This window comes from Lycorma delicatula, chromosome 6, assembly GCF_047948215.1.
Source record: "Lycorma delicatula isolate Av1 chromosome 6, ASM4794821v1, whole genome shotgun sequence".
Taxonomy (NCBI): domain Eukaryota; kingdom Metazoa; phylum Arthropoda; class Insecta; order Hemiptera; family Fulgoridae; genus Lycorma; species Lycorma delicatula.
In genome coordinates this window covers 146,676,184-146,697,282 of record NC_134460.1, presented here as the reverse complement: position 1 = coordinate 146,697,282, position 21,099 = coordinate 146,676,184, and positions in this window count along the sequence as shown.

Sequence of the window (21,099 nt, the reverse complement as noted above, 5' to 3'; positions counted from 1 at the left end):
TTGACTTCGCCGTGCCGTCCAGTTCTGAGGACACTTACCAACAAAGTACTAACGAATTTCTTGATACGGTTTGATTAGTATTATCCGTACGTATAACAAAAATAAATTATTCAAAGGATATTTATGTAAAATTATTAATATATACATACATTTGATTCAAACGTTTAAATGGGTTTATCATTAAATATTCATGCAAATTAAGGTTAAACGAATTATTTCATAACAAATACTAAATTAAATGTACACTTTAAGAGTTGGATTTCGTTGTCGGTGTCGTGCCAAGATCGTTTCTGCCCGCTTTCTATTACAAAGTTACTAAAGCAACGCCGTTCCTTCTATTCCAGCCACTTAGCCGGAGGCTGTTGCCAGTACAAATCTTGTAATCTAGTTAATAACAGTAAGTCTTGTAAGTAATATTCAGTACAGTTTAACTGCGGAGTTCTTGACGTTTATATTTTATATATATAAAATTTAACCTAACCACAGAAGAGTGACACCTTGTAAAATATTAACATAAAATACACAATGAGGTCTACACATGTAATTTACTCTGTAACTTAATATTTAATTAAATTTTGTTTTACGAGTAAAATATTAAACAAAGCCTTTAGTTCATTATTATACAACTGTGATTTCCTATTACATAACTTCAAGGTTATACTTTTACCCCAACCTGATTTAATTAAAGTTTAATGAACTCTAAAAATAAAAATCGTTTTCACGTTGTATACTAAGTCAACAAACCTGAAGGGCTTATCTTTTTTTAACCAAAATTTTTAAATCGATTTCGTTTTTGTCCTGATTAAAACTAAGATTACAAAAATATGTCGTGGAGACTACTTATTTCTTGATAATCTTTAGGTAAATTTCATAAGAAAGCTACCTATTGTAATAAGTACCATGATTCGACTCCCGGAAAATTTCGACATATCTTCGCATTTCACATCCTCCAGATTCCAAAAACCACCGTTAGCTAAAAAATGTATTTATACGTACATTTATTTCATTTTCATGTGGACACAATAACTGCCGTAATTTTGCGCCAATCACTTTCAAATTAACACATAAATAAAGTGAAACGACCCAAAATCTCAGTCGAGTTCGTTAATGGCCATAATCGGACCATGGGGATGGAAATGGGAGGGTAATATTTTTTTTTTTAAATATTGCTATAACTTTCCTGTTAACTAAAATATCGAATTCGTTTAAACTTCCTACTATTCTTTGAATAAGGACCTAAAACTTTTCTAAGTAAAGTTTTTTTACATCACCAACCATTGGCCCAGGGGGTGGACACAGTGGGGTTTCGAATACAAAAAAATTCATACCTCCCTTAATAAGCACAGTATCGAATCGGTTTAAAGTGGTCGTTAATCCTCTAAACATTTCATAAAACTTTTGCCTACAACAATTTTTAGTATGACTAACTCTTATGGCAAGGGATGACCAAAATGTTGCTGGAATTGTAAGAAGATGGGGCTTATTTTACGCTAAACACGTGACTCTTTTTTCACATGCAATTATTGTCGTATTGAATAAATTTGAAGTTTTTCTTAAGTTTAAGGTGGAAATCATTTTTATCCCGTACTTAGCAGCGGTGAAATCTACTTCCACCTTCCGCCAAAAGAGATAATTTTGTGATCAAATGCCCAGTCGACAAGCCCCATCTTCTTACAATTGCAGCAACACGTCATGTGAAACTTTTTTTAACATGCATCCATCGTCTTATTGGGTAAATTTGAAGTTTTTGTTAACTTTAAGGTGGAAATCTTTCTTTATCCCCTACTCAGCACCGGTAAACTCTATCTCCACCTTCCGGTGTGCCGAAAGAAATTTTTTTTTTCATCGTTTATTTATATTTGCATCAACAATAATAGTCATTAGCGACTTAAATACAACGACATGATCATAAATAATTAAAAAATAAACACCAAACGCAACAAATAATAAACACAAACTAGGAAAAGAATAATAAACGGGTAATAAATAGTGGAATATGTCTACTAGTCTTTTTTACTGCACACAAAGTAAGAAAAAACGCAAAATTACATTCTTCATCCCACTATCAGAAAGAAACCGCAACATTCTTTTGATGTATTTCTTCCTGTTGAGTAAACACATCTGAACCCAGGTTTAATTATTGTCGAATAGACCCGACCCGAACATTTGGCAATCTATGAGTAACTGATTTACGAAAATTTCACACTGCATGTCTCAGTTCTTCTGGGGAGAGCCAAATAGAAGATGTGGGATAACTTTGTGTGTCCAATCCTCAACCGAGTTAGGATGATTTGGTCTCTTCTGTTGTTTGTGATAAAAGGTTAATATAGTTGACATTGTTTAATTTGACTATAGTAAAAATATTAATCCATACAAAACCTCAATATTTGAATCTAAAAAAAATATTCTTTGATATCTCAGTTTGATAATTTTTTTATTTCATTTTGTTTTGCTTATGTACTAGTTAAACAGCCGGTGGCATTATGAAGGTTGTGAAATAGGGTCCCAGCTAAATCATTTCCCATAATCTTTTTTTTATCCGGCCCTTGCTCGACAGATAGACACAAAACTTTTTCAAATTAATTATTTATTAATCGGTTCTGAAAATTTATAATATGAAATTACCAAAATAACTTTCTATGCCTCTAGTTTAATGATTATTTTGCTAAATTTTATTAAAATTATATTAAAAATAAAAACCAAACTAATTTTAATTCGTAATTTATTGGTATTTAATAAAGTATCACGGAGTTCCTTAAAACTTCATCGGTAAGAGGCGACGAAGTCAACGAACTACGTTTACAGTTCTAAACATGACCTAACCTAACAGTGAAATGAAAATTAGAAATAAAAATTTTTCATCACTTGCGACGATCTTCGTACAAAATATAATGATGCTAGGATAAACTCAATTAAATGTATAGTACAATAGATTCGTTTTAGTTTATATACTTCTTTTATTTTCTGTCTAGCTTCCGGAACCACCATAAGGTATTACTTTAGAGGATATGTATGAATATAAATGAAGTGTAGTTTTGTACATTCTCAGATCATCGATCGTTGACGAGATGTGTAGTTAACTGAAACCCAACCACGAAAGAACACTGCTATCTACCACGATCTAGTATTCAAATCCTAATAACAGTAACTGCTTTTACAAGGATTTAAACCTTAGATCTTGCGACGTCGAAATCAGCTGATTTTTTATGACGAGTTCACCACTAGACCAACCCGATGGGTATACTAAGATAAACTGATTTTATGAAATGTTGATACATTTTATTAAACGGGTGTAAAAAACCTAACAATCAGTCAGTTTTTAAAAACCGCATAGCCATCCTTAAGAATAACAATCATCCCATAACATGCTAACTAATGAAAATGAGGAATGAAGTAGTTTTCCGTTACCTTTTTTTACTGAGCTGAATATACGATTGCATTTCAGCATGCTACTATCACTGAAATTAAGTTTATGTACGTGCAAATTTTTATTTTGTTCACCAACACGATCGGTTATAATGTACACATCATTAATCTCAATAATAGCAACTCTGTACGGTGGCTTTTTGCATGCGTTATATTGGGACAGATAATATAGGGCAACAGATTAATGTAGCAGAGTTTTCTTTAGTGAAACCATACATTATACACTACTTGAACTCGGCTAGGGAAATCATTCATCGACGAACATAATCAAAGAAGATCTAATGAAGTGTTAGTAATATCTCTTAATCGATTTACAAACCAAGAATTATATCAAATTTGATGTGAAATAGCTTCCCTTATCTTCCCTTTCATATAATATCTTTTCATTAGTCTACAGCCTTCATTCTTTTTCGTGATTGGACTTAAACATCACACATACAGAGTTCTGACTTCTTTTCCAAAATTTTTTCATTCTTTCCCTTTTTCGGTCAATTTACTGTATTTCCATTTCTATTTCTCTGGAAATATAAAATCATGATTTTTTTGTAAGTATTTCATAAATAAGTTAAGATCTTTTTCAATCTCTTTGAACACGTTTTTTATTTTTTTCGTAAAAGTTGATTATTTCTTTTGTTAATCTAATTTCATCCATTCTAAATAAGTGAACAAAGAATGATTGATTTCTTTTTCTCATAGTGCGGTCTATCTTTTCAAAAATATTGCTAAATTTCTTAATAAATAGTATTTTTAAGTTTTGGGTCTTGGATTTTTCTTAAAGGTTCTTATTTTCAACTTTTACTAGATTCTTTCCTGAGAAATTTTTAAGTCTTTCTGCGCTATATAACGCTTCCACAATGTCTTAGTTAAGCGTTTTTGGATAAGGATTTTTTATTGTAATTATTTTTAACATGAAAAGTCACTACTTTCATCTTTTGTATTCTGGATTTATTCCTTATTTTTTCTACAATATTCGGGTTAGTTATTTCCCCTAAATATTTAAACTTTTGGACTCATTTGTTTGATTCTTTATTATTTGTATGATCTTTTTATTGTTGGAAAACCAATTTTTTCGTATTAAATTTGTAGACCAATATTGTTCCCATATATTTCTTATTCTTCAATTTTCATTTTCACCACTCTAATGTCTTTTGCTAAAATTATCAGAACGTCAACAAATTCCAAAAGTTTTTATACTTAAAGATTTAGATTTTTCCTCATCTACACTATTATGTAAAGAGGATGAGGGTTTTTTTTGTTCGGGATAAACAAAAAATTACCCGATCAATAGCTACTAAATTTTTATCCATGTTTCTTGGTATAACTGAGAAGGATTTTGGATATATTTAATCTCAAAAAAAAAATCCCTTTCGGCACGCCGGAAAGCGGAGGTAGATTGGCACCAGTTCTAAGTGGGGGATAAAAAAGATGTCTACCTTAAAATTAAGAAAAACTTTAAATTTACTCATACAACAGTGGTTGCATGCCAAGAAAAGTTTCACATGTTTAGCATACGACAAGCCCCTTCTTATAATTCCAGCAACATTATGGTCATCCCTTGCCGTAAGGGTTGATCATATCAAAAATTGTTTTAGACAAAAGTTTTATGTAATGCTTAGAGGACTAAAGACCACTTTAAACCGATTCGATACTGTGCTTATTAAGGGAGGTATGATTTTTTGTCTTCGAAACCCTATTTTTTCCAACCCCCTGGGAAAATGGTTGATGATATCAAAAAACTTTACTTACGTAAGTTTTAGGACCTTATCTAAAAAATAGTAGAAACTTTAAAAGAATTCGATATTTTACTTAATAAGAAAGTTATAACGATTTTGTTTTTTCGAAAAACCTCCCATTTCCACCCTCATGGTCCGATTTTGCCCATTAACGAATTTTAGCAAGATTTTGAATTGTTATATTTTATATATAAATTTTAAAGTGATTGGTGGTAAATTATAGTAGTTATCGTGTCCACATCAAAGTGAAATATATTATATATATATAAACTTTTGAACTGACGATGGTTTTGGGGTCTGTGTGATGTGAAACGCGAAGATATGTCGGAATTTTCCGGAAGTCGAATCATGGTAGCCATTACAATAGGTGCTTACTTATGAATTTACATTTTATATGTGTACTAGCAGACCTGCAATGCTTCGCTATTGCTATATATATATATATATATATATAGAGAGAGAGGGAGAGAGAGATTGAGAGAGAGTGGGGGAGAGAGTTTAAATGAACACTATTGAAAATTTGATAAAAAATTAAAAAATTTTACCTTTCACTTATTCTCCTCCCCTTTTCCATTTCCAGCTTCTCCCTTTCACCCTTCTCCCTCCCCCTCTCACAGTTTCCTTTTTACCCTTTCCCGTTTTCTCCTTTTCTCTTTCCACCTTTTCCCCTTTTCCCGCGCGTAAATCGGTCCATTAGTTTTTTGGTTTTTAGCGGACACACATACGAACATGCCTTTTATATACATAAAAAAGTCTGTTTGTATCGTAAATATCTGAACCCCAGCGCCATCTAGTTGGTTCATTTTTTGTAGAGATAATTCTTTCATGTAAGTAACATGTATTCTGAATATGAGGCAAATCGGACCATAAATACAATTTTTCGAAATATTACGACGTCAGCGCCACCTAGCGGGTCTAAACTAATTCTGAAACCTTCCCTGGCATGCGCCCAACCATTCCCCAAAGTTTCATCGCTATCGGATGAACAGTTTAGGAAGGCATACGAGACGTACAGACAGACAAACATTCATTTTTATATATATAGATATATATGAAAATGATATTTATGTATAGTATGTATAAATGAATAGATATATATGTGATAGTGGAGATTTGCCGGTTGAAGCATCATCCTTATTGAAAAATTAACTGAGAACTGTGAGTGTCTATCACTGTGTGAACTGGGTTTGAACTGATTGATTATGAACATCTAAAAACAAATTTCTACATTTTTAAGTTTGATTCTGAGTTTCTAGGGTTAAAATAGATTTTTGAATTTGTTTTTTGAAACCCTGTAATTTTTTAACTTCGCTGTAACAAATGAAGAAATCATCTTGATTTATGTGAGTGTAATTTTCACGTCAATCAACCAGTTACTAAATGTTTGAAATTCGACCTTCAAAGATGATGAAGAAAGGTAAAAACATTTTTGAACAATGATTGTAAATTTTCCCATTCACATAATTGCAAATATTCTTCAGATAAATATTTAAACCCCGTTTTCGAGTTTCTTTTAATTCCGATTTTCTTAAGGGTCTGAGAAGATATACGGCGCTGTGGCTCAACCACCACAGCCACTGCCACCGTTATTGTATGTGTGACTGGCTGCACCTGCATCCGGTTACTCGACTAATAAACATAAAATAAAAAGATTGATGCTACGAGAAACGCTAGTAACCATATAGCCCGGGTGAAGCTGTAACGGGTAGCCAGCTTTTATATATTAGTTTAAAAATTTGGATTTTCCTATTCGATTTACGAATTATTTTTTCCAAATCGCTATTGAACAATACTGGCGAGAGCCATCGTCATGTCTAAATCCAGTTTTTACGTCAAACGATTTGGAAATTCCGCTTTTTTTTCCACCTTTGAATATTCATCTTTTATTTCAAAAGAATTCTTTTTCAAAAGAATTAATAGATACTATTGATAATAATAAAAAACTCAATGAAATACTAGAATTAGAATAACTGTAAAAGAGAACTTAATGTAAAAATCAATCTGTTAAGCTCCTTTCAAAAGCATATGTTTAACACTAAACCTTGTCAGTACGTGCGCGTAGTTTGGGGGTTTTGTGTCGAGAAGTTGAGATGCAGCAGGTTAGAGGTTAGGTTAACCGCACAATGTGTAGTTCAATTACAACTTGTAACTTTACCGCTTTTAGTAAAAACACTCACATATACATACAAAAAAACATGCTTAGTTAATTGCCCAACACTGTCGTATTTATGTTACCTTTTCAGAAATTAATTATAAAGTTTAAAAAGATATAAAAGTAATAATTATCGTAGGTCAACCTCAGTTGGAAATGTGGAATCTAAAGTTTAGTTAAAGCGAATAAATTTGTTGAAAATTTAAACTAAATAAATGTTTTTATAAGTACAGGTAAATAAACATTATTCCATAATGTTTATTTCTACTTCTCCCAGCGATAAATGCTATAATAAAATGTTAATAAAACTATTTAACAATTTTTTTTTTAAATATAAATTATGGGCTTTCATCATCTTCTTACGTCATGGCGATTTAATCTGAATAATTTGTTTAAGAAATATATTCGTTTAATTTTTTAAATATTTTTCAATAAATATGTTTCTCTTCTTCAATTAGTTTGTAGTCAATGCACTATTTAATTTTCTTTTGCTCATTTCTCTTTTCTATTTTCTCTTCGTTTTAGTTTTCATCTTTTTCTTAAATTCCTGAATCTCACAAATTTTTCTTTTATTATTCTTTTTCCTTTCTCCTTTTGTCATTCCTCCTTCTGCTTCTTTTTCTATCCCTTCTTTTCTCTTCCTCTTACTTGATTTTCCTCCTCAATCTCCTCTTGCGCCTTTTGATGTACCATGTCCATTACCGAATGCTAAAAGGATTGCAACTATTTAGTAATAGTTGCAGTCCTTTTAGCCTATCAGCCAACTAATAAATCTAAGTCATCTACGAATCTTAAATTATTAATGATGACACCATCCATTCTTACTTCGTTTGAAACCTCAAAAAAAACTTTTTTTTTTTAATTTTCAAATTAATATTGAAAAGAATGGTAAATCAAACTCAACCTTTTCCAACAATTTCTTTTGTGAATATTTGCTAATTTATCGCCTTTTATTGGAACGTTTAATTTTTTTTGGGATCCGATATAAATTTGCTGTAAAACGAATATCTCCATTCTCTTTTCAATCCTACCACCGTCTTATCATGCAAGACCCTATCATAAATCATATTCTACGTATAAAACACAAACAAATATCCCGGTTAATATCTTTAACATTCTTCCACCAGCATCTAAATACTGAACACTTTCTCCCTAGTTCGTAACCCTTTTCTGAATTCGAACAGAAAATCGCTTACATTTTCTTCAATTCTTTGATATATTCTTGCACGTAATATGTAAAAATATCTATAAAATGTGATTTATTAGACTGCTCATTCAATATTCCCCGAAGTCTATTATCAGTCTTCTTTGGCAACATTAAAAACGATTAATGCAGTCGATAATATGAAACATAACCGAACATATATTAAACTGGAAAATTTCGTCAATAACTTGGCAATTTCCTGATCAAATCTTGAACATTTCTGCTGGTACTTCATCTTGATTTACAACCTTTCTATTTTTCTCTTTCCAAATAGCGTCAGCGACCTATATTCAAATATTGTACTACTTTCCACAGCCTTTACGTTATATATTTTCACTCTTTCATCTGCAAAAGTTCCTTTTCTATATTGTTTTTTTATCTAACAAGAAATAAATTGACATCGACCGACAATCAAGTCATTATTCCTATTTATTGGCTTATTCACATGCATTTTACAATTAATTTTAGACGACACTTTTGATTATTTGTGTAAGCTAAAACTATTAAATATAACCCATTTAATACCACTCAATTTAAGCGCACTCTGAAATCGTAAAGTGTGTGGTTATAATTTTACATTTTCTATTTCGTTCCTTATATTTCCTCTCTTTCTTTTTCGATCTCCGTGGCGAAGTGGTAGCGTTTCGGCCTTTCATCCGGACATCCAGGATTCGAAACCCGGTTAGGCATGGGCATTTTTCATACACAACAATTTTTTTTTTTTGTTAATTTCCGGAACCACCGTTATGTATTGATTCAGAGGATAAGATGAATCATTTCTAGCTTGTGAAACATGCCTGACCGGGATTAGAACCCGGGATCTCCGGATGGAAGGCCGAGACGCTACCATTCGCGCCACGAAGGCCAGCAAAAATTTTTATCTGGGCTAAATGATCTTAACAGTTGAGCCCGTAACTTAAAAAAATTTTTTCCCTATTTTTTAGCATTAACTTATTTTTCCTTTTTTTCTCTTGCTCTCCTCTTCCTGGATCTGATAATTATTTTTTTCTTTTCTTTTCCTTAACCATTTTTTTCTTTCTTTCGTTTTCCAATCCTTTTTTCGCTTTCTTTTTTCAAATTCTTCTTTTATTAACTTCTTTACGTCCTTTAATAGGTTATTTTCCTTCAACAGGACTTTTTACTCCTTTTTTTTTCTTTTTTATTCTTATTTTTGCTTTTAACAATCATCTTTTCGTTTTTTTCTTCTACTCTTTCTCTCTTCATAAGGAGTTTTTTCTAATTTCTTAAATTTATAGCGCTTTTTGTCGTACGCTTCTTTATCAATTACTCCTTTTTCCCTTTGGTAAAACTAAATACTATTTAATCAATTCAGTGTCGTCTATCCGTTCTTATATTTCAGTATTCATTATCAAAATTCTCGTACACATTTTTCATCACTTCCTATCCTCTTAATAGATCACGCTTCAATTCTTCATACTGGTCAATAGTATATACAGATTTTCCCTTTTCTTTTCACGCTTATTTGCAGATAAATGTTTTATCAGACTTTTACGTTACGTATGACTTCTGAATTATGATTGCCTTTTACTGTTCAATTTATAATACTATTTCATTTTTATTATTTTTATTTATTTCTGTTCAACAAAAATCTTCTAATCCTATAATATTTTATACATCATATATATTTTTAAATTTGCCACTCGTTGCTGTATTTTCCATAAACCGCTCATCAATCAATCAAGGATATCCTAATATAATATGAAAACTCAAATTTTTATTACAAAACATTTCTATGATATTTTTTCATCGTAAAATGTTTTTCCCCCGGTGTTATTAATTTCAATTAAATTTTCAATCTTTAAAATTCTTATATTTCAGCCGTGTTATTTTTTTGCATATTTTAGTGTCGTAAGATGTCACAAGTTTGTTTTTCAAATTTAACTTATTTAATATACTTATAGAGTTCCTTAACGGTCACAAATTATGAATGTGTTTAAATTACAAGTCTCCAAATCTAGATCTGATATCACCCTTTATTTGAACATCTAACTTATAAAATTCCTTATCCTCCTCTATATTATATTACGATTCTTTATTTTAGTGCTGATCGCAGTGTTATATAAATTTATTTTACATTTCCAAACTGAATTTCCCTACTGACAATAAATTCACTCAGTTTTTCATCTCGCTTTTAAAAAAACAATATTACCACGAATCAAACATGTTTATTTTTTGTTTCCTGGATTGTGACTTTCCTTTCAAAAATTTATCTTCCAATTCTTTTATTGCTTCTTCAATATTCAAGTTGAAAAGTAATCAAAGTAGACAAGATCTTTCTTTCATTTTTGTTTTAACATTACAACTTATTTTTTATACACTTCTATCCTTACATACATACATATATATATATATATATATATATATAAACTATAATTTATATTAAATATTTCGATTTTTTTTAAGTTTCAATTTATTTTGTAATCTACAACTGAATAATAATTATTTAACAAAAGTATACACGTGTTTCGTTCTCTTTTTTCTATACCTGTACTTTTATATTATCCCATTCACAAGAATACATTTAGTTTATGAAAAGGTTTTAGAGAACATAAAAATATTTAACATCCACGGACGGAAAAAATTATCTTTTTGAATAATTTATACGTTTTTACTTTCTTGTGCGAAGTAAAAGAATTATTGTGATTGCGAAAAATTTCGATTTTCAGATTTCAACGGAAATATCCAATTTGACCATCCCTGAATCCATTTTGACTAGTTTCGGCGTAACCGTACGTACGTATGTATCTCGTGTAACTTAAAAAAGATTAGCCGTAGGAGGTTAAAATTTTGGATTTAGGACTGTTGTAACATCTAGTTGTGCACCTCACCTTTTGATTGCAATCGACTGGGCAAAAAAGGATGTATACAGTCAGATCTCTAAATCAAGGGGGGTTTCAATTTTGAAGCGTTTGGATTTTGACCTTCTTTTAACTGCAGACATGTTCTCATGTACACGACATATCTACTTGACCGACGTGAAACAAAATTAATATATAAACTAATATAAAATGCTAAGGAAATTTTTAGGCCCATTTTTGTTGAGTATAATTGAATATTGCGTGTTAGTATTTTGTGATGAAGACACGTAAACTGTCTACTATTCACACACGTGGTATGGTTCAAATAGGTGTCCCGAAGCCCGTGCCTTCCCCTTGTTAACTAGTAATATGAATCTTAGGTGCCTTATACTAATTTAACTTTTTATGGAAAAAGGTCCCTATAGTTATTTTCTTTCAGAATTAGAAATGATTTGCTTACGAAAAGCAATTTTTTTTTAAATATTAAGCGTGATCTTAATATAATAGAATAATTTTATTTCCAAAGCCTATCTGGTTTTACCGTTTACATATTCTGAAAAACGATTAGCCGTAGAATATTGAAATTTTGTATTTAGGACTGCTGCAACATCTAGTTGTGTACCTTTCTTTTTTATTGTAATCGATTGGACGATCGACAAATAGTATAACTGAATGTTATGTTGGTAATAACCACATGGTTATTAACAAATACAAAAAAATACGTATATTATGTAGGTTCTGATTCTTCATAAACAGATTCTGATTATTTTACATTAAATGAAAATGATAATTTAGAATCGCATTATTTTTGGATTTTATTAGCAAATTAGCATTTTATATTTACAATAAAAAAAAATCATTTTATTTAATTATTCCACAAAACAATATACAATGTTATGTTGGTACTAATTGTACATTTTAGAATTATATTGAATTTAAAGTGATTATTGAAAATTATTTTATTAATTACCGTTGACATTTGAATCCTAGTAATATTTTTTTTTTTTTAAATATTTATATTTACTAGAAAAATTATTTTCATTTATAATAAAGATGATTTGTAAATTATCTTAAAACACTTACTCTATCCTTCAAATTTATATCTTTATTTAACAAAAATGTACGTATCTTTCAAATAACATCGTTTTCTTTTTGTTATAAGGAAGTGACTCTGGTCGTAGAAAAAGTATAGTACATAACTCTACTTGTAACACATATTACGCACTCGTGAAAATACGAAAATTTTTCATTTGTGCGTAATATGCTTCTTACAACTCTCGTTACGTAATATACTATTCTATATCAGTATTATTCGTATCTTCCTGAATTGCTGATTAACAAAAGTATCTGATTTCTGGTTGTTTTTTAAAATAAAAGTTAATAATAATTAAATTATTTAATTTAGTGAACTCCTGTATAATGGTTACAAATGTTAATTTTGACGTTACGATGTAAAATATTCAATTTTTATTATTAGATTATTTGTTGAATAATGAAAAAGAAACAATCATAACAATCAGGAAAAAGAAAGATAACATGCAGAAATATATTTTTAAAAAAACTACAAGAAGATGAATGTAAAGAGGAAGAAAATGTTAAAACCAAAGAAAGAATAAAAAGATTAAGAGAAGATGATAAATATAAAGAGGAAAAAAATGTTGCAAACAAAGAAAGAATAAAAACTAATATTTTAGCAATTGTGTAACTTTCCACTTTATTAAAGAATTGGAAGATCGTATCTCACTTTCAAATGAAATAAGTTTAAATGAAGTGCAGCAAAAAATCTGTTTATATAATTTAATAGGCGTACAAGGAAGTCGTCATGTGGTGTCAGATTTTTTTAATCCCTAATTCAATTATTTTAACAAATTAATCTATGTTTACTTTACAAAAAAAAATTTCGTTCCAACTTTTCTTTGGTACTGAAATAAAGAACATGCTTAAAATATAACATCTGTAAAAAGAAAATTATCAACACTGATTATGATTATTAATATTACAACAAATTAACTAATTCTTAAGAATTTTTTTCTTTTTTTTTATGAAATAGCGGATGTTAACAGCTACAGTCGTCAGTCCGGTAGAAATTGGTAGAAGATCCGTAGAAAAAGTATAGTAGATAACTCGATTTGTAATACATATTACGCACCCGTGAAAATACGTAACGTTTTTGAATTGTCCGTAATATTCTTCTTAGTTTAATTTTTATGAAGTGGAATAATACTTTTTCTACTATAATAAAAAATATATATATTTTAATAATTTACCATTAATTGTTGTTTCAGTACAACTTTTTTTTCTCAAAATTAATAATAATTATGCCGTTCAAAATTGTTAACATAAAAAAAGAATCATAAGAAAAAATATATAGACTTTATATATTTATATATAGACTTAATATATATTTATATAGACTTAAAATAATTAGACTAATTAATTGACTAAGTTTATATAAACTTATATACATTTTAGTGTAAATTAAGCTATACGTATTATAATAACCTATTTAAAGAAAATTTCATTTCTGTATCAATCTCTCTCACTCACTCTCTCTCTCTCTCTGTGTGTGTGTGTGTGTATGTGCGTGCGGCGTGTGTGTAGGAAAATGCAGTTATTGCTACCGTCTTGACAGGCCTGATGTAGTGGAATGTAAGTGCAAATGAACCAGTAAATATGTACTCAGGAATGGTCGACCTGAGTCTGTTCAAACTCAGGCGACCATTCCTGAGACGTGTGATTTATTGAAACCCAACCGCTAAAGAACACTGATATCCAAAATCCAGCATTCAATTCCATATAAAAGCAACTGCCTTTTCAAGGACTCGAACCTTAGAACTCTCGACTTCAAAAATAAAATAATTTTACGATGACGAGTTTATCCACTAGATTCTCCCGGTGGGTTAACCTATTTAAAAAAATATTTCTTCTAATGACTCTAATCTTCTTCTGTTAAGTAAAGAAAAGGTGTATACTGGGGTTTACTATTTAGGTAGGTTTTGACCGACGACACACTTCACTGAACGCCCTCGATATCGTGGCTCACTTATTTGTTTTTTTTTATTAATAATATGTTTAATAATTGTAATAATGTAATAATTTTTATAAATAAATAATTTTACTAATAATATGTGGTATCTAATTCTAAGCATCAGACATTCAGTGTATGTAGAGCGATGTTAACACCCAGACGGGTGAATTCTTCTAAATATAGTGGCATGTTAGAGAGGCGTCAGAAAAAGACAAAGGTAATTGCGCTGAATACCAATTTATCTATACCGGAAGTGCGATTAAAAAATAAATATCATTGTTGTTTCAAAACTCACTACTAAAATTAATGTGAAGTCTATTCAAAGTGTGTTCCACAAATCTTGTAAACACGTGACCTTATGGTTGACAAGCCAATACGTAAATCATCTTCAAGATGTACCAGAAATTCCTCTGTATAGATTTCACAATATTCACTGTAAAAATGCTGATTACCACAAATATGACGTTGTAAATGACAGCAAAACTTTTATGGCCCTTTTTGCAAATGCGAGATACTGACACCGCGCATAATCCAAAAGGGCTGTGATAAAATGTTGAATTGTCTAGAAATTTTGTTTTCAATGTTAGAATTACATGACTAGTTCAAAAATCCATTATTTTCGTATTGATCTGATCAGATGCATCAAAAGGAGAAATTATCTATCCTAACATTGAAACGGATAAGCTAGGGAAGTATTTTGATACCGAAGTTTGTAACGCATTTAGGGTTTTTCTTATTAACTTTAGGCATTCTTTCTAATTTTGTGTAAATTGATTTTCAAAACTTTCCCTCGGTCTTGGTAAATCCCTAACCGTGACAACACTGGAAACTCGGTTTATTACTAAGGGGAAAGAGTAAGCTAATCGTCAATGCAGGTGTTGACCATCACTTAAAATTATAGGCTGGAAGAAAAATTTAACTCAACAATGTTGTCACGCAGTTGTAAACCCAGCAGTGTTCATAACACCCGCAAATCTCATAACACATTTTATAGTATTAAAGGTTTCATATTAAATATAAATTACGTTGTATGGAAACTTCCTAAATGGCAAAAATTTATTTTTAAATTCTAAAATTTCGCGACACAGCGGTTGGGAACCACTGATTTAACATGCTGAGGGTGGACCAAAATATAAAAAAACTAATAAAATATGAAATATAAATATATTTATAAATACAAATATATTTTATCGACGATTTTCACAAATCCAGATTGTAAGATGCGCCGTTTTTGGCCAACCACGCTTCACCCTGCACCGATGATGAGCCAAGAAAGACACAAAAAAAATGAAAGTTTTAAATGGTTTTATAAAATTATGACTAAAATGCTGAAAATGTTTGATTTTTGAATGATCTTTTTTAAATGAAATGTAATACAACGCTGAGAAATTTGAATGTTTGAACAAAGAAATTTTATTAACATAATCTATCTTAAAATTAATACTTTTTATATCAGGATTCACCATTTGATGCCAGCCGGACACTAACTACATTATAAAGAGAAAGTCACCTTCACACACATTCGACTCTTCACCATGTTATTCATTTCCCGTCACTCACAGCATATACGGTCGCCGATCTTAATTTCTTGATACTGCTTCTTACATGCCCAGAGTGAGAGTGCCTTTCCTACACACTTCTAGCCGACCGGAGAAAGAAAAATTACCTTCCCCTTCCAACAAAGTTTCTTACATTACAGATCGCATGCGCCAACTTCAACATCTTAACATTAATACACATCTACTTAATGCTAGTAAAAAAAAAAAACCTTACTTATATTAAATCTAATACAATGTCATATAATTACAAGTTACAATGTCAGCTTTATTTTTATTCATGAGGTTTGACATGCTTCAAAGACCTTATGGCTGACACCTAAAGTTGGACGAAAATAAAAATATACGTGTAAAGTATTAAATAATACTTTTTATTTAATTAATCTCCTTTATTATACAAAAAAAAAAAATTGTAAAAGGTTAAAACTGAAGTAGAGAAAAAATTAATTTACAGAATATTTAAAAAGATTTTATAATTTTCAATTTACGTAAAAGAAAATTTACAGTCGCTACTTATATCGACCTTAGCAAGGCTTTTGACTCTGTTAATTTGAATAAATTAACACATATACATTGTCGAATCATGGCATTAGAAGTATCGCACTGGAGTGATTACACAAGAAAACAATATGTTGAAATATCAGACAGAACTGGCAATTACAGATCTTACTCAGAGAAATAAAATGCGATGTGCCTCAAGGTTCTGTACTGGACACACTCCTTTTCACTGCTTATACTAACACATTGAATAAATTGTTTGCTGATGGTAGTGGACAGGCCAAATACTGTATTTTGGTGATACAACTATCGCATAAAAAGGAGATTTAGTTCAACAAGTAAAGAAAATTAATCAAAACTTGTGTAATAATAAGAACAATCGGATGGAAGAATATGACCCAATAATAAACATAAAAAAGACACAATACTCTTTCTTCACAAATAAAACTGAAAGAAATTTAGAACTAAGTCTTAATAATGACCCCCATTAAAAAGTGAGGCTGTTTGCGTTTCCTAGGTGTTTATATACAGAACAAGTCAAAATTATAGAATCAATTACGTAACTCTATATTCTAAAATTAAGAACTAATGACAAATGCGAAGTAAGTAAATTTATCTGATAATACTCAAAATAAAATTTACAGATATAATTCATAAACGTTCAATGCGGCTCCCTCTGGCTGCACATATTTAAGCAGTATCTGAACACTCCTCACATGCAAGGAAGCGTATCTTGTATTACTAAGTACACCGCAGCTGTGATATACGGTTCCACAGGTCGGCCAGATTTGTTGGTAGAGGTAGTATGTAAAGTGAATCATTCACAAACACCCACAAGAAAAAGATACTTGGCGTGATCTTGGAGGCAGAACTGAAGGGCCAGATCTTCATTTCCAATGCATGCTATCCATCGTTGCGGTAGGATTCATTCAGATGCGTCAAACATCTACGTATCAATGGGATGGAGCTCCGTCCTGTTGAAAAACGAAATCTTATGAATCTTCATTTAGTTGAAAGAAAAACCAGTTTTCCAACATGTCCTAGTACGATACCCCAGTAACACAAAAAAGAACGGTCCATAAACATTTCTTTGCGATATGACGCAAAACATATTAGTCAATCACATGTTGCAGTGGGTCATGGGGATTTGTAGACCCCATGTGCAAACACTGTGTCTATGCACTTTTCCACGGAAATAGATCGCCGCTTCTCTCTAAAAATTGTACGAGGAAAAAATTATCATCTTCCGTGTTTTCTAGTACTTCATCACAAAATAATTAATCCCTTTCGGCGGAAGGTGGAAGTAGATTTTACCGCTGCTAAGTAGGGGATAAAAAAGATTTCCACCTTAAAGTTAAGAAAAACTTAAAATTTACTCAATACGACAATAATTGCATGTGAAAAAATATTCACGTGTTTAGCATACGACAAGCCCTTTCTTCTTACAATTCCAGCAATATTTCGGTCATCCCTTGCCGTAAGAATTGGTCACATCAAAAATGTTTACAGACAAAACTCTTAGGTAATGTTTAGAGAACTAACTATTACTTTAAACAGATTGGATACTTTGTCTATTAAGGGAGATATGATTTTTTTATCTTCGAAACCCCAGTTTTTCCACCTCCTGGAAAAATGGTTGATGATATCAAAAAACTTTACTTACGTAAGTTTTAGGACCTTTTCCAAAAATGTTTTGTTTTTTCGATAAAGCTCACCCATTTCCACTTTCCATGGTACCATTTTGCGCATTAACAAACTAGACCGATATTTTGGGTCGTTATATTTTACGTATCAATCTGAAAGTTGTTGGCGCAAAATTACGGCAGTTATCGTATCCATAAGAAAGTGATATATATTATATAATGTATACATAAACCTTTGAACTGACGTTGGTTTTAGGGTGTGGGGATTTGAAACGCAAAGTTATGTCGAAATTTTCCGGAAGTCGAATTATGGTACTCATTAGAACAGGTAGCTTTCTTATCAAATCTACCTAATTCAAGAATCTTTGGTTTATCACCTCCACGAAGAGGCTGCAAAAATTGTAGGTGGTATAGTTTGAAAAGTAAACGAAGCCTTAAAACGTGCCAGACCTGTAGTCGGTTGATGTATTTCAAGTTCTTTTGTCGCTCTATGGATTGAATTTCTTGGGTTTCGGAAAAAATTTTCTTCAATTCGTCTCACGTTCTCCTCTGCCACACGCTGTCGTCCCGTGCTCTTGCCATTACACCCTGTTTGTTCATACTGGTTAAACCAACGTTGGAGTGGTAATGTTAAATCGGAGGCGAAACGCACGCTGCACTGCAGCTGCCGACTGAGATTTTCCGTACTCAAGAACATTTTTTTTTCTTCTTTTTTTTCCCCCCTACATTCCTGGGCCAGACATCCACTTAAGTATACTCGGCCCAGGAACGTCTCCATTTGACTCTAAGGGGGCGTCCCCCGCCAACCGGTTTTACACCCGGCACGGCAGGTTAGCCTCCCCGGCTCCGCATCTTTTTTTAGCGTCTGCCTCAAATCCCCCACGGAAGAGACGAGGTCACCCCCCCCCCCCACAGGGAACCGGGTCTCGGTCTTTATGCCCTGCCTCAAACCGATGGTGCCAGCCCCAGAAAGCACCGAAGCGCCCCCGGGACCAACACCGCCGGCCGGGACTCGTTCTTTACATTTTCCCATGCAGTCTGTCCCAGGAGTCCCCACCCCATCACAGGAACTCGTATACCTGAGCATACGGGCCCTCCGAGGCAGGGCTGTCCTCCCTTCCCTACAATTGGGCCCCTATCCCCTGGCGTCTTGAGTCTTCTTCTTTTATCCTGAGGATATTTCTTGCGAAATTCGCGAACCAGTCCCAGTTTGCTTCATTGACCAATAACCACCCGACCAGATTTTCAGCTATTAAGTTGTTTGCTGCCATTTCGTTTCTGTACTGGGCCCATTTGCGACAATCGAAGATTGTATGTTCAACATCATCTACTTCGTTACAGTAGATACATATAAGCGATAACCTTTTGCCAAATCTATGCAAGTAATAACCAAATGACATTAGTTGTGTCATATAATAATCCAGATTGCCGTGTTTTCTTTCCAGCCAGACCTCCAGATCAGGGATCAATCCATACCCCGACCAATGAGACAGGCGATTCGGTCTGCCAGTTATTCCTAGTCTCAAGAGCATTGAAAGCCTTGTTTTGCACTGTAGCCATCTTATTCGCAACTGATAAATAATGGCGGCGCAAGCAATCTAGCGGTTGTTTACTCAACTACATGCACTCTAGCGATGTTATTTGAAACTTTCAGACCTACTCTTTCAACTACTACATACATCAGTCAGATAGAATGTTTAGTTAAGGAAATAGAGTTACTAAATTGAATCCATCATTTAGAATTGCTCTGTAGCATAGTTATGTACTATTTATAACTACACAGTACAGTTATATAGTATAATTGTATATTCGAAAAATAAAAAAGGTCCTTTTTTAAATTAATTTGGTTCCATACCACATTTATACCGGAAATTTCAGATAAGTAATAGTATCACGAGTTAAAATTTAAAGTAAATAGCGACCGGGCGAAGTAAGGTTACAAAACCAAATTTGTATAGAATGATTAAAATAAAGGTTAGAGTATGTACGTAATAATTTAGATGTATCCAGTTTTTAACAAAAGATTAAGTGGGATTAAAAAAAAGCATTAAACATTTTTAACAAGTTGCATATTTATTCAGGACCTATTTACCGGATACTTGCTTAAAGAATCATTATCCTTTTATATGATAATTAAAAGGGAGAATCAACTAAATTAAATATTAATTTCATCATTTTAATGAAAACAAATTTTATTCTCGTTTCATTTAAATTATAATCGATTTGGTACAAAGCGAGAAGTTAATTAAAATATTAATCAAAAGAAAAAGTAGAAATTATATGGTTAATAAATTTCCTGGAAAAAATAATTTTAATATCTTTAACTCGATAAAAAAAAGAAAAAAATATGCATTATGTTAATAAAAACCTATAAAATAAAATGGAAGACATAAAAAAGTTAACGTAATTCAAAAGATTTTACACTCTATACTGCAGCAATTCATATTTAAATAGAAAAATTTACAAACCTTTTATTTACACTTTTTTCAAACCTCAAAATTGTTTTTGCTATAAAAATGGGTTAAAATAACTTTTTTTAATCTATTTAAGAATTGCCAGCCTCCCTGGCGCAAGTGATAGCGTCTCGGCCTTTCATTCAGGTCCCGAGTTCGAATCCCGGTCAGGCATGGCATTTTCACACGCGCTACAAATCATTCACCTCATCCTCTGAAGCAATACCTTAACGGTGGTCCCGGATGTTAAACAAAAAAAAAAAAAACCTATTTAAGATCCATATTATGAAGCAAATAACAAAAGAGCTGAATGCAATTTTTTTTTAAATACAAATATTTATGCTAATAAGAAAATTTGAAGGATCCAAATGATAAATTTAACACATAATTTTATTAATTAACCAGTTAAATTTTAAGCTCTAATCAAAAACCAGTATGTCAGTTTTTAATTTTAAAGAGATTTATCTTAGTAACTATTTACAATTAATATTTTATACCATCATATTTTATATTTTTACTTTTCTTCTATAAAAACGTGTGCTAAATAAAAATAAAAAAAACATTCCATAATAAAAATAAATTGAAGC